The sequence below is a fragment of the Physella acuta genome, unplaced genomic scaffold (genome assembly GCF_028476545.2).
Source record: "Physella acuta isolate Inbredline_101_S28 unplaced genomic scaffold, ASM2847654v3 ptg002345l, whole genome shotgun sequence".
In the NCBI taxonomy this organism is placed as follows: domain Eukaryota; kingdom Metazoa; phylum Mollusca; class Gastropoda; family Physidae; genus Physella; species Physella acuta.
Window position 1 is genome coordinate 24,792 of NW_026733839.1, and position 11,911 is coordinate 36,702.

General features: G+C 38.3%; 1 protein-coding gene across 2 annotated transcripts in view; it reads right to left on the reverse strand.

Annotated features, from left to right (window-relative positions):
- LOC131933022 (uncharacterized) overlaps positions 1 to 10,936 on the reverse strand; it is a 31,141-nt gene extending 20,205 nt beyond the window's left edge. The window contains exon 1 of one of the 2 annotated variants that reach the window (XM_059289880.1): positions 10,859 to 10,936. The gene's annotated coding sequence lies outside the window, so the exon portion shown is untranslated. Of the gene's footprint in view, positions 1 to 773; positions 856 to 10,858 lie in introns of those variants that run through there. The other variant, XM_059289881.1, reaches the window with a different exon arrangement.
- Between the last annotated feature and the right edge of the window lie 975 nt (positions 10,937 to 11,911).

The following is an 11,911-nucleotide window of genomic DNA, read 5'->3' on the forward strand; positions in this document are numbered from 1 at the left end:
CTAGTAGACACGTATACCATTTTTACCAACCAATTGTTTTCAACTCAGTAATGTTATATGTGACTGTATTTTAAAAATACATTAGCTCGAAAAAAATATTTATAAGCGACATCATGGCTCCTCACGATGAGGCCCCCGAATAGGTTTCAGTGTTGAGGTTCCCTATATTACCCTGCAGATATTTTTTACTGTAACACTTTGTTCATAGCTCGTATTTATTCGACACAACTGGCTACAGTATGCTTTACCTCAACACATTATAGGGTCCTGCAACTGTTTCTAACAAGCTCTTTTCTGTACAATGTGGGTCCAACATTTAATTTAAAACATTAGGAAGCTTTACTAGCATGTCGTGTTGTGGTTTATGGTGAGGGGGGGGGGGGAGATGGGTTTATGCTGCTTAGGAACGTTACCTGATTTTATGTTATGGTCTGTTGAACAGTGATATTATAACGTTATATGATATATGGATGGGCAACCATGTCCCATATTGTGTTTCAAAATGATCCAGACAGTAGAAAACGGTATTTCACTTTACAGTACGAAGTCAAGTTGAGGGGAGGAAGGTTAAAAATTGGGGGCCTTGCTACTGCCAAATCAGCCTCCGCGTTGATCCGCCTCATATATATATATATATATATATATATATATATATATATATATATATATATATATATATATATATATATATAGTTCATGGCAAGTAAATATTGTAATTACAAGTTAAGCTGTACTTTGAAACAAAATAGCACATCCATAAATTAAGTACTCACACGGTATATCATAGACTTGACATCTAAGCACTTAGCATTAGGAAACATAAATTTGTCGTAGAGCCGGGAGCACCTACTTAACATAAGCAGTAATCCAACACAGGAGCGACATAAAAATGTGGAAGAGGTCGCGAGGAAACAACAAACAAAACAAAACGATGGGGCGCGTGGAGAGGCCGACGTCTTGGAGGCACGCGCCCACACCTGTGGCTGATCTGCTAAATATTTATTGCGCGGTTAATGGCTCCGTCGCCGATATCAGCAGAAACCAGTTGGCTCGGCGGAACCGGTCGGCTCGGCGGAGGCGTTGACGTACGGGCAGGAGAGTTATCTATGGCATACGGAACCACTGGGCGAGGTATTTAAACGCTGGAGTTGTTTCTTACTAGTTTCTTTAAGAGAAATTTTCTTTTGTTTGTTTAAATGTGTAAGCTGTAAACTTGATTAGTTAATTTACGATAGAAAATACGAAATTGAGCAGAATATAACAGACTAGTAACAGATAAATTCAAGAATATTTTGGCACTGCTAATACATTTATTACCGGAACACGAAATTAGCTTTTAAAACTAAAAACAAGGTAATTAAAAAGTCTAGTGACAATTTTAGCGCAATTTCCTAATGTTATCTAAAAATAGCTCTGTCGTAGCGTAAATCAAGAGCAGGGTTAGTAAAACCATTGGTTAGTTATTAAAACGTTTTTTATTAATTTTTTTTCAGTATTTTACATGTTTTATTTACAATAGAGTTACATGACTAAAAACCATTGCGCGCCTACTGAACATGATGGCGCAGCCATGGAACGCGATGGCGCAGCTATTGAACGTGATGACGCGTGTGGTGTGGTTGGAAAAAATGCCTACTAATTCGGTCAAAATTTTAATTAATTCAAAAATTTTTTTGTGACCGAACGAAAGGATATTTTTGAAAACTTTCTTAGGCAATATTGTTCTAAATTATGGCAGGAATCGATTGGTACATGTTTCAAGTCGCTAAGTGGTCTGGTTGCCGAGATATGGGCCAAAAACTGCTTTTTTCAGAGGTTTTTTGGCTTTTCCGGGAAATCCATGAAAGAAACCCGGAATTTTTATGGCCTATGCTCATCCTCGTAACTTGCTTAACATATTTGCTTTTGGAACTAGTCCTCGATATTGCTTCGTTGAGGAGGAGATACGACTTAAAGCTGCGGACACACATTCATACATTCATTCATCCATCCATCCATCCATTCATCCATCCAGAAATGACGGGTTAATAAACGCAATTCTCCAGAATGGAAATTGCGCTAAAAAAACACCTCTCTTTACATATAAAGCAGTGATCTTTAATATTTTTTTATATTGTCATCGGAGTCTATGCATTTTTGTGAACATATAGGGATCGAAATTGCGGTAGAAGATTTGATTGGAAAAGTAGGCAGTAACAGATGTGGATTGACATTAAAAAAGGGGGAGTGGGGGGGGGGGGGGTTGTGCTATACAAGGGTCCGATAATGGGATAATAAAAGAATCATCTTGAAAAGCGAGTGTTTGGCTACTTGTAGTAAAGTAAATGCAAATATAACTCATTAACTACACCCGTAACTCGTCCCCAACCCAAAACCTAACCCAATTCCTACCACAGCTCTAACGCAACAAAATGTCCTACCCTAACGCTACACCTGATATCAAAGTATTACTAACAACCTAACAGACCTATTTGTTTTTAGGAGAATGCATTGTCGGACACTATCCCCAAATACTCTGTTATAACGTTGGACGCTGAAACGTGAGGGTGGAGATATGGCCTTTATGGCGTCCGACGGTCACAAATTGAAGGAAGAAAGTATAAATGTAATTAATGAGTACAACTTAGCATAGGCCTATATAAATTAATAATTAATGCTACTAGTATTCATAATGAGAAAAAAAAAAGATCTTGAAACAGTGAATGTCAGAAGCATTGTGTCACATCCCGTGTCAAAAACTAATTGACTACATTCCCGGTCACGTGCTCGGGTTATCAGATATGATTGGCCACGGCCTCTGTTGTCTGATGTAGACGCGGACACGCCCGGCGTCTTATCTCAGGTAGGTGGGCACCTTAGAGGAGTCACCTTTCAGGTGAGAGTCAGCCTGCAGCGCCAGCGGTACAGGGCTAATCACCTGCAAACGACTCCAAGAGTGAGTAGATTTTATGAACTTACCTGTGTTTTTGCGCAGGTAAACAACCTATTCTGATTAACAATACAAGGTGCGGGGGACGTATCGCACGTGAAACTATATACTATAAACATAAAATACATGAGTATGTGCTCTTTTCTTACTTTAATTTTATCAAGAAGATCTACGAACGTAATTTATGAGATGGAATACCCTAAAAAAAAGTGAGTCGAAAACTCAAAATAAATAAATAATTAAAGAGGACATATTGTCTAAGCATTCACTACTTTCAAAATATTCTATCAATCAGAAGTTGTTAATCTAAGAATCGTTTCAAATTAAATTTAAAATAAAAAATTGAAATCAATAAATGAAGATATTTTCAGTTGAGAAAACCATAATCTTGTGAAAAGCTGTTGAGTTAATCAAAGTTTCAGCTGACTTTCATCCAATTTGCCATCAAGTTTGGGTGGCAATACGCCATTTATTTGCGATTTCAATTTTTCCGACTATGGGCTATCAGCTCGACCACCCGTTTTTTTTCCAACAATCTGACCAATGTCCCATTACAAGCCGCGTTAAATCTATTCGATAGAGGGCCTTAAACTTGAACATCAAACCTCTCCGGAAGTTGATTATTTATCTGAGCATCAAATTCAACCGATAACTTACTATCAAATGGGCCATCTATGCTATCAGACGGGCCATCTTTGCCCCTCATGTCCCGGGCCATCTATGCTATCAGTCGGGCCATCTATGCTATCAGTCGGGCCATCTATGTTATCAGTCGGGCCATCTATGTTATCAGTCGGGCCATCTATCAGACGGGCCATCTATACTATCAGACGGGCCATCTATACTATCAGTCGGGCCATCTATGCTATCAGACGGGCCATCTATGTTATCAGACGGGCCATCTTTGCCCCTCATGTCCCGGGCCATCTATGCTATCAGTCGGGCCATCTATCAGACGGGCCATCTATACTATCAGACGGGCCATCTATACTATCAGACGGGCCATCTATGCTATCAGACGGGCCATCTATCAGACGGGCCATCTATGTTATCAGTCGGGCCATCTATGCTAACAGTCGGGCCATCTATGCTATCAGACGGGCCATCTATGTTATCAGTCGGGCCATCTATGTTATCAGTCGGGCCATCTATGCTATCAGACGGGCCATCTATCAGACGGGCCATCTATCAGACGGGCCATCTATGCTATCAGTCGGGCCTTCTATGCTATCAAACGGGCCATCTATGTTATCAATCGGGCCATCTATGTTATCAGTCGGGCCATCTATGCTATCAGACGGGCCATCTATCAGACGGGCCATCTATGCTATCAGTCGGGCCTTCTATGCTATCAAACGGGCCATCTTTGCTATCAGTCGGGCCATCTATGCTATCAGACGGGCCATCTATGTTATCAGACGGGCCATCTATGTTATCAGTCGGGCCATCTATGCTACCAGACAAGCCATCTATCAGACGGGCCATCTATGCTAACAGTCGGGCCATCTATGTTATCAGTCGGGCCATCTATGTTATCAGACGGGCCATCTATCAGACGGGCCATCTATCAGACGGGCCATCTATGCTATCAGACGGGCCATCTATGCTATCAGACGGGCCATCTATCAGACGGGCCATCTATGCTATCAGACGGGCCATCTATGCTATCAGACGGGCCATCTATGCCCCTAAGGTCCCGGGCTAAAGACGTGGGAGCCGACAACAGAGACAACATGTGTCCCACCTGTGGCCCCAAAGAAATTTATAGCAAATGTCAGTCTTCAGATGGCAATCAGAGACAGGCGAGAGGGGCAGGGGGAGGGGGAGGGAGTGAACGTCAGCTGACTCGGGCAACAAATAGAAAGTAAGAGCTAAAAATAGACACGCTTTAAAACGAAGATGAAAGTAGGTGGCGGCGGAAACTAATTAAAGCTTTAACGGTTGGCAAACAGTTGTTGTTGTGTAACTACAGAATAAAGTTTTTCAACTGTAGAAACCGTCAAAGTATTTCCTTTTAAATTTTTTTTTATATAATTGCTTTTAAACTACAAGGTTGGACACGAATGAAATTATTATAAGTTTTAAAATAAATGTTTTTTTTTCTGAAGTTTATATTATTTCTCATTATTTGAATTTTTTTCAAAAGAAATATTTCCGTCTGTTTCAAAAACTTCAAGTGTTTCCCATCCTTTTATAAGAAAGCTCACAGAGAACTAAGTCATGTTGTCTCACCAGTGAGCGGGATTCCATACCGGAAGACATTGGCTAGCAGAAGTACAACAGACGAGGTGCAATAACTTCCGTGTCGGTCACGAGCCCCTCCCCACCCTTACCCTGAGCAGGGATGCACTCACGCTCTGATCATACCTGACATAGCCACGTGATTCCAGACATGCTCACGTGATACGGGCCAGGGTGGCACTGCTGTCGTGTCTCTACAGGAAGCCGAGCCTCAAGTTAGTGCGGACTTGATACACAATCTAGGGACTTGTACACAATCTAGGGAACTTGTACAGAAGCTAGTAGATAATCTAGGGAACTTGTACCGAATCTAGTAGATAATCTAAGCAACTTGTAATGATCTAGTAGATAATCTAGGGAACTTGTACAGACTCAAGTATATAATCTAAGGGACTTGTACAGAATCCAGGGAGTAATCTAGGGAACTTGTACAGAATCCAGGGGATAATATAAGGAACTTGTACAGAATCTAGTAGATAATCTAGGGAACTTGTACAGAAGCTAGTAGATAATCTAGGGAACTTGTACAGAATCTAGTAGATAATCTAGGGAACTTGTACAGAATCTAGTAGATAATCTAGGGAACTTGTACACACTCAAGTATATAATCTAATGACTTGTACAGAATCCAGGGAATTATCAAAGGAACTTGTATAAGATCGAGTAGATAATCTAAGGAACTTGTACAGAATCTAGTAGACAATCAAGGGAACTTGTACTGATCTAGTAGATAATCTAGGGAGCGTGTACAGATTCTATTAGATAATCTAGGGGTAAATATTATTCCCAGCTTAAATTAAGTAATTATGAAAAGAAATTAAATTTAGTGCGTTTAGTGTGCGCTGTCATAATATAAAACTGTTACCAAACCCATCAGTCAAATGTTTGTGTTTATGTGCCACTCGCTAGTATGTTATTTATGGTGACCACAAAGATGCGCAACGGAAAAAAGCGCAACGGAAAAAAGCACACAAAAAATCGCGCATCGGAGAAAAGCGCTGTTTGCGCTTTTTTTCTGTGTGCGCTTTTTTCCGTTGCGCATCTTTCTCAGAACCGTTATTAATAGAACAGTTAACATTGAACTATGAATATTTCTGCTGATTATAACACTTTATAACAAACTAGGCTGTACATAAAAGAATCGGTATCCGGAAATAATTGGCCGATAGCAAATCGCTTTCAGCTCAAGTCATTCGGAAAGATACATCACTGCAAGCTCTTTGTGTAGAGAAGTGGTCGACTGTCACAATCATATGCAGCGCTAATATATATCGAATTAGGTCTCTGGGCTAGATGTGTGTGTAGGGGGAGGGTGTGTGTGTGTGGGGAGGGGGGGGGTAGGGGGTGACCTCAGTCTTATTAAGTTGTGATAACAAAGAAACAGTGTATATGGCAACTGTAAACCTGATTTCACGATTTGCAGTTTGAAAAATTGCCTCGAAAGTTGGGAGAAAGCACAGACTGCATACAAATAAACGGACATCGTTGAAAGTCAGGTGACTGTAAACTGACAATTATAAAAGTCAGGCGACTGTACAAATGTACAGACATAAATTAAATCCGGTGACTGTAGAAATAACGCACACATTCTCTGAATACGTGAGGGGCAGAGAACGAGTTAAGGTCATGATGACATCCCCACAACGACATCACCACAAAGACATCCCCACATCGACATCACCACACTATAAGTATGACATGTACTAGTACCGGGACCCACCTTTTGGACGGGACAAAACAACAGTGGAACACGGGAACTCGAAATGGCCTCCGAACAACCGCTCAGAAACTACATACAACGGCAGAGGCTCAAGTTGGTAGCAATGGTATTGATATAAGGGAACAATGTCTACAGGTAACTATATTTATAGGTATCTATTATATGTATTTAAGGTAACAATGGCTACAGGTAACTATATTTATAGGTATCAGTTCTATATATTTAAGTAACAATATCTACATGAATAAATACTATGTATTTAAGGTAACAACCCCTACAGGTATCATTATATATATATATTTAAGGTAAAATGTCTAATGGTATCAATGAGTTTAAAAAAATTCAAGTTACTACCGTGTTCAGTCTATTTGTAATTGTTTAAAAAAAAAGATTTTAATTGAAATCTTATGAAACTACTACAACAAAAGACGTTTCTTCGCCAAAATGAAATAAATATAAATCTTATCTGCGTTTTCAACACGCGACAGATTTAATGGATTACCATCAAGATTTACGTTGTGTTTAATTAACCATTGATAAGGTAGCAAGCCATTAAGGTCAATCACGTTGATTCCTGATGTCGTGTTGAAATGTACCCTGTAGGTTCAGTGTAGAGTGGGACTACAAGAACTCGGACTTTGGGTGCGCGGCGAGTCCTTTCTATTTATAGCCGGGGCGATGAAAATGTTGCGTTGACATTTTGCACCGGTGCGTGCTCTCACGGAAGTGACGTGTTTGTTCTGGGGCTCTAATTATCCTTGTTGGACGGGTAGTTAGGGGCGAGAGCTGTCGAGCATGCCATGTTTCTCATAGCATGGGGGTCGGGGGGGGGGGGGGGGGGGGGGGGGTAGACGAGAGAGGGGGTGGACGGGAGGAATGAGGATGTTGGAATGTTCTCAGATTAAAAAAAATTCGTTCTGAGTATATAAGTAGTAAAGCAAAGAATTCTGTTTGATGAAAAATAATAATTACACTTTCGCTTAATTAAGTACATTTAAGTTTATAGTAAAATATACAAAAAGGTAAATATAATGAGCTAGAGGAATAAAACTACAGTTAATGAATATAAAATCAGTTAGCGTGGATGCTAAGAGAAATAGCCAACATCATTTTAAAGCAAATACGAAAATAATAATTTAAAAAAATGGTTCAGAGATAGGTATACGATAGTAATAAGTCGTGATATTTTAAACGGATAAGTAAAGTAATTCTAGGTACAAAATGGATTTTTTTTAAAGCTAAAAAGTTTATTTCGACTAAACCTAAGGTATAATCAGATAATCTAGAGGACATAGACATTATTGTAAAAACATTCAAGACTGCATCCATTGATTAGTTTATAAACAGAATACACATCTGTGTTGTTGTTGAGTGTGAAGTTCACACATGATTTGAAACGTCAGAAAGCCAGTTATGATAGGAAGCTGTTAGAAGGCGTATAGCGAGAGAAACCAGGCACGGCACAATTCTAATTGAACCAATTAAAATCTTTGTTCATCCTGTTTTCAGGAGTATCACAGACATGGGGTATAATAGTAGCCTACAGAGACGTGTGATGTTAGGGAATGATGGTGTAGGGGTATTACATACCATGGACTATAATAGTAGCCTACAGAGGTGGGTGATGGTGGAGAGTGATGGTGTAGGGGCATAACAATCATGGGGTGAAGACATTTTAGCTTAGATAGACTATAACAGTGCAAGAGACTATATATCTATTATAACTGTAAGGATATACTGCATATCAATATAGCAGCTAATAAAGACTTTATAACGACATCATAAACTGTGAAAAAACACAGATTGAGTGTATAATAGCACATATATTGTATAACAAAACAATTAGTATATAAAAGCACAGTTCGTATATAGCAGTACAGATATTGTATAACAGTACAGATTGAGTGAATAACAGTACAGATTGAGTATATAACAGTACAGATTGAGTATATAACAGTACAGATTGAGTGTATTACACAACGACAGAGAGTATAACAACAAAAACTTTGACTACCACATTAACCCACCACCAGCAGCAGTTTACACGCTTAAGAAAGCGAAAACTTCTCCCACCCTACCAACTCCCAGATCTACAACATTAATTTCATCGCAACGAAAGATTAAAACATACAACAATGGGGGATTATGGGGAAAAAGCGTGGGTCCATGTTACATAATCCCCAGACATCTATCTAATCTTAAATCACGGATCATGGATGTGATTAATTACTTCTAAACAGCTAATAATAATCCTAAAATATAGCTTAAATCACAATACAAATAATTTGTAAATCTCTAAAAAGTGTTACATAAAAAGCGTTGTTTTTGAACATGTAAATGTTTTCAATTAACTTTCACTAACGCAGGCCGCAGTATTTGGAGAAGATCTAGTTAGAAACATAAATATCATCTTAACGAGGTTTTAAAAGTTGATCTGTTAACGAACACGAATATACTGGGCAAACAGACGAAGCCAAATGCCGTGTCATGCTACACTGGATGTGTGTTACACAGTCAAATGTGTGAAAGGAAAGTGTGTAAATAGAACTTTGCATGCGTGGAGTGTGTAGAGAAACGTTATTCTTGGGGTGGGTAAGTGAGGGTGAAACATGGGTGTGGGTGGGGGTGTGTGAAACATGGGTGTGTGAACCATGGGGTGTGTGTGGGGTGTGTGTTTTTCTAAAGTGGAAAAAAGCTCAGATGAATGTCAACCTTTAAGCCCTTTCTAATCGTCTCATTAGCCAGTTATTGATGTAATGTGGACACACCTACATACGTTGATAGCGAGAGACTCTGGTTTTTTTTTAAAAGCCGATTCTTGTCTCCTAATGTCGCTTGTCTTCAAATAGCTAAACGGATACCTTTAAATTACGGCTACTTTAATTAGGGACCTGACACTGATTAGTAAACACGTTACGTTAAAGACATAACAAAAAACAACAACAAAAAAAATAAAAACAAAACAAAAACATCACCAAATGGGATATGTTGTCACAATAATTATATGATGGTCATTTAAATCTGGCACAAAGTCTTGGAGTTCATACACAATAGACACAATAATTTTATAATGATGATTAGTTTTTTAAATATTTTAAACCACACACAGTTTCTACACACATAACTACACAATGACTCATTATCTCCACCCCCCCCCCCCCCACAATCGATTTGCTCATCCTCTAAAATAACTCCCATTAATTTCGGAACGAAAAAGAAAAGTCCCACGGCACCGAGAACGAAAAAAAAAAGAAAAAAAAATGAAAAGCCAAGAAGCACGTCCAACATAAAATTGACGCGTTCATTATTCTGTAGATAACCAAGGCTAACTGATGTAGAATTACTCTTTATACAATCACGTTTAAATCCCCCGGCTCACAAATTGTAATACAACCATAGGGGATAGAGTCTAGTTTTATACAATAATATATGAAAATCATAGGCCTTTTGTCATTATATATGGAGAACAGTTTATAAAAACCAGGCCTAGACATCTATAAGTATAAGTATAAAGCCAACACTTCATTCACTGGTGTTAGTTTACTGAGCTTTTCCCACTTAAAATGTGTAGGCTAGGCCTATCGGTACGAGCTTATTGAATCATTGTTATGGCATGCTGCTAAAAATATATTTCATCTACAACGAAAGTTTAAACTTATTGTAACCTAATTAATAATAATAATAAAAACAATATTTTTCTAACTATCCTCCTTTTAAATTTCTCATAAATTAATTTCCATATCGCAAAATCTTTCACCCCGGAATTCTAGTTCACTCGACCTACTTCACTTGAAAGGCCCTTATTTATCAATGGATAGGGTACCTTAGTCCGTCTGCTAGAGTAAGATAATATTAAAATCTCATTGATCAAGTCTATCTATGCTATGATCGTTATCAGTCAATGTTATTGTTAATCTTTATCACAAATCCCTGCCCTAGATTAAGATTAAATGAAGTTTAAAACTCACCAGGCCAAATGGGTGACGACGGTTAGGTTTCCGTCTCAAAAGCGACACGACTTGGGGAAATTTTCGTCTGCTCCGCCACCGCCCATTTCTCTCTCGTTCCCGGCGTGTCCGTGTCACACGGCGCCGCGAGTGTGTGACCGCCATGATTCTCCACCCGCCGTGTGCTGCTCGTCTGTCGCACTACAGGTGTCGGCACAGGAACGTCAACTCATAAAATAATAGTTTTTGTAGAAAAACCAAACAATTACCTCCCTTAAATAAGAAAAAAATGAACAAAAAATTGATTTACAACGGTTTTATTAATTTTTCACCCCACACCGTTACATTTTTTAACATGATAGCAGAAACAATTTATTAAGCTTATTAAAAAAGATCAGTAGATATTACAATGTAAAAACTCAAACAATCAAACACAGATTTAAATATAAGAAGAATATATATGATTTAAGGCATATATATATATATATATATATATATATATATATATATATATATATATATATATATATATATATATATATATGTATATATATAGGGTTGCCAGATACCTTTTCCGAAAATACTGGACACCTTTCCATCCATCCCTTCTCAGGTATGCCGCAAAGCAGAAGGGGGGTAACAGAGTATTATTCATATACTTGTCCAGTATTTATATTTATTTTATCCTGGACAGTCTGCTCAAATACTGGACTGTCCAGTTCAAAACTGGACACCTGGCAACCCTATATATATATATATATATATATATATATATATATATATATATATATATATATATATATATATATATATATATATATATATATATGGGGGGGGGCGCCAAATTGAAATCTCGTCCCCGGGCGCCGGATGGATTCGCTACGCCTCTGATAAAACAAGCAGAATACGACCATCAGTAAACATACCTTATGTTAATTTAATTAAAACCTTTCATATTATTAAAACTTACAAAACCAAAAAATCATCATGTTGTCACAGCAATACAATGTGAGTTTTAACCCCACCCAGTGTGTCAACCTAGCCCGGAATTTTTTTCCATAACTTTTTAACGGA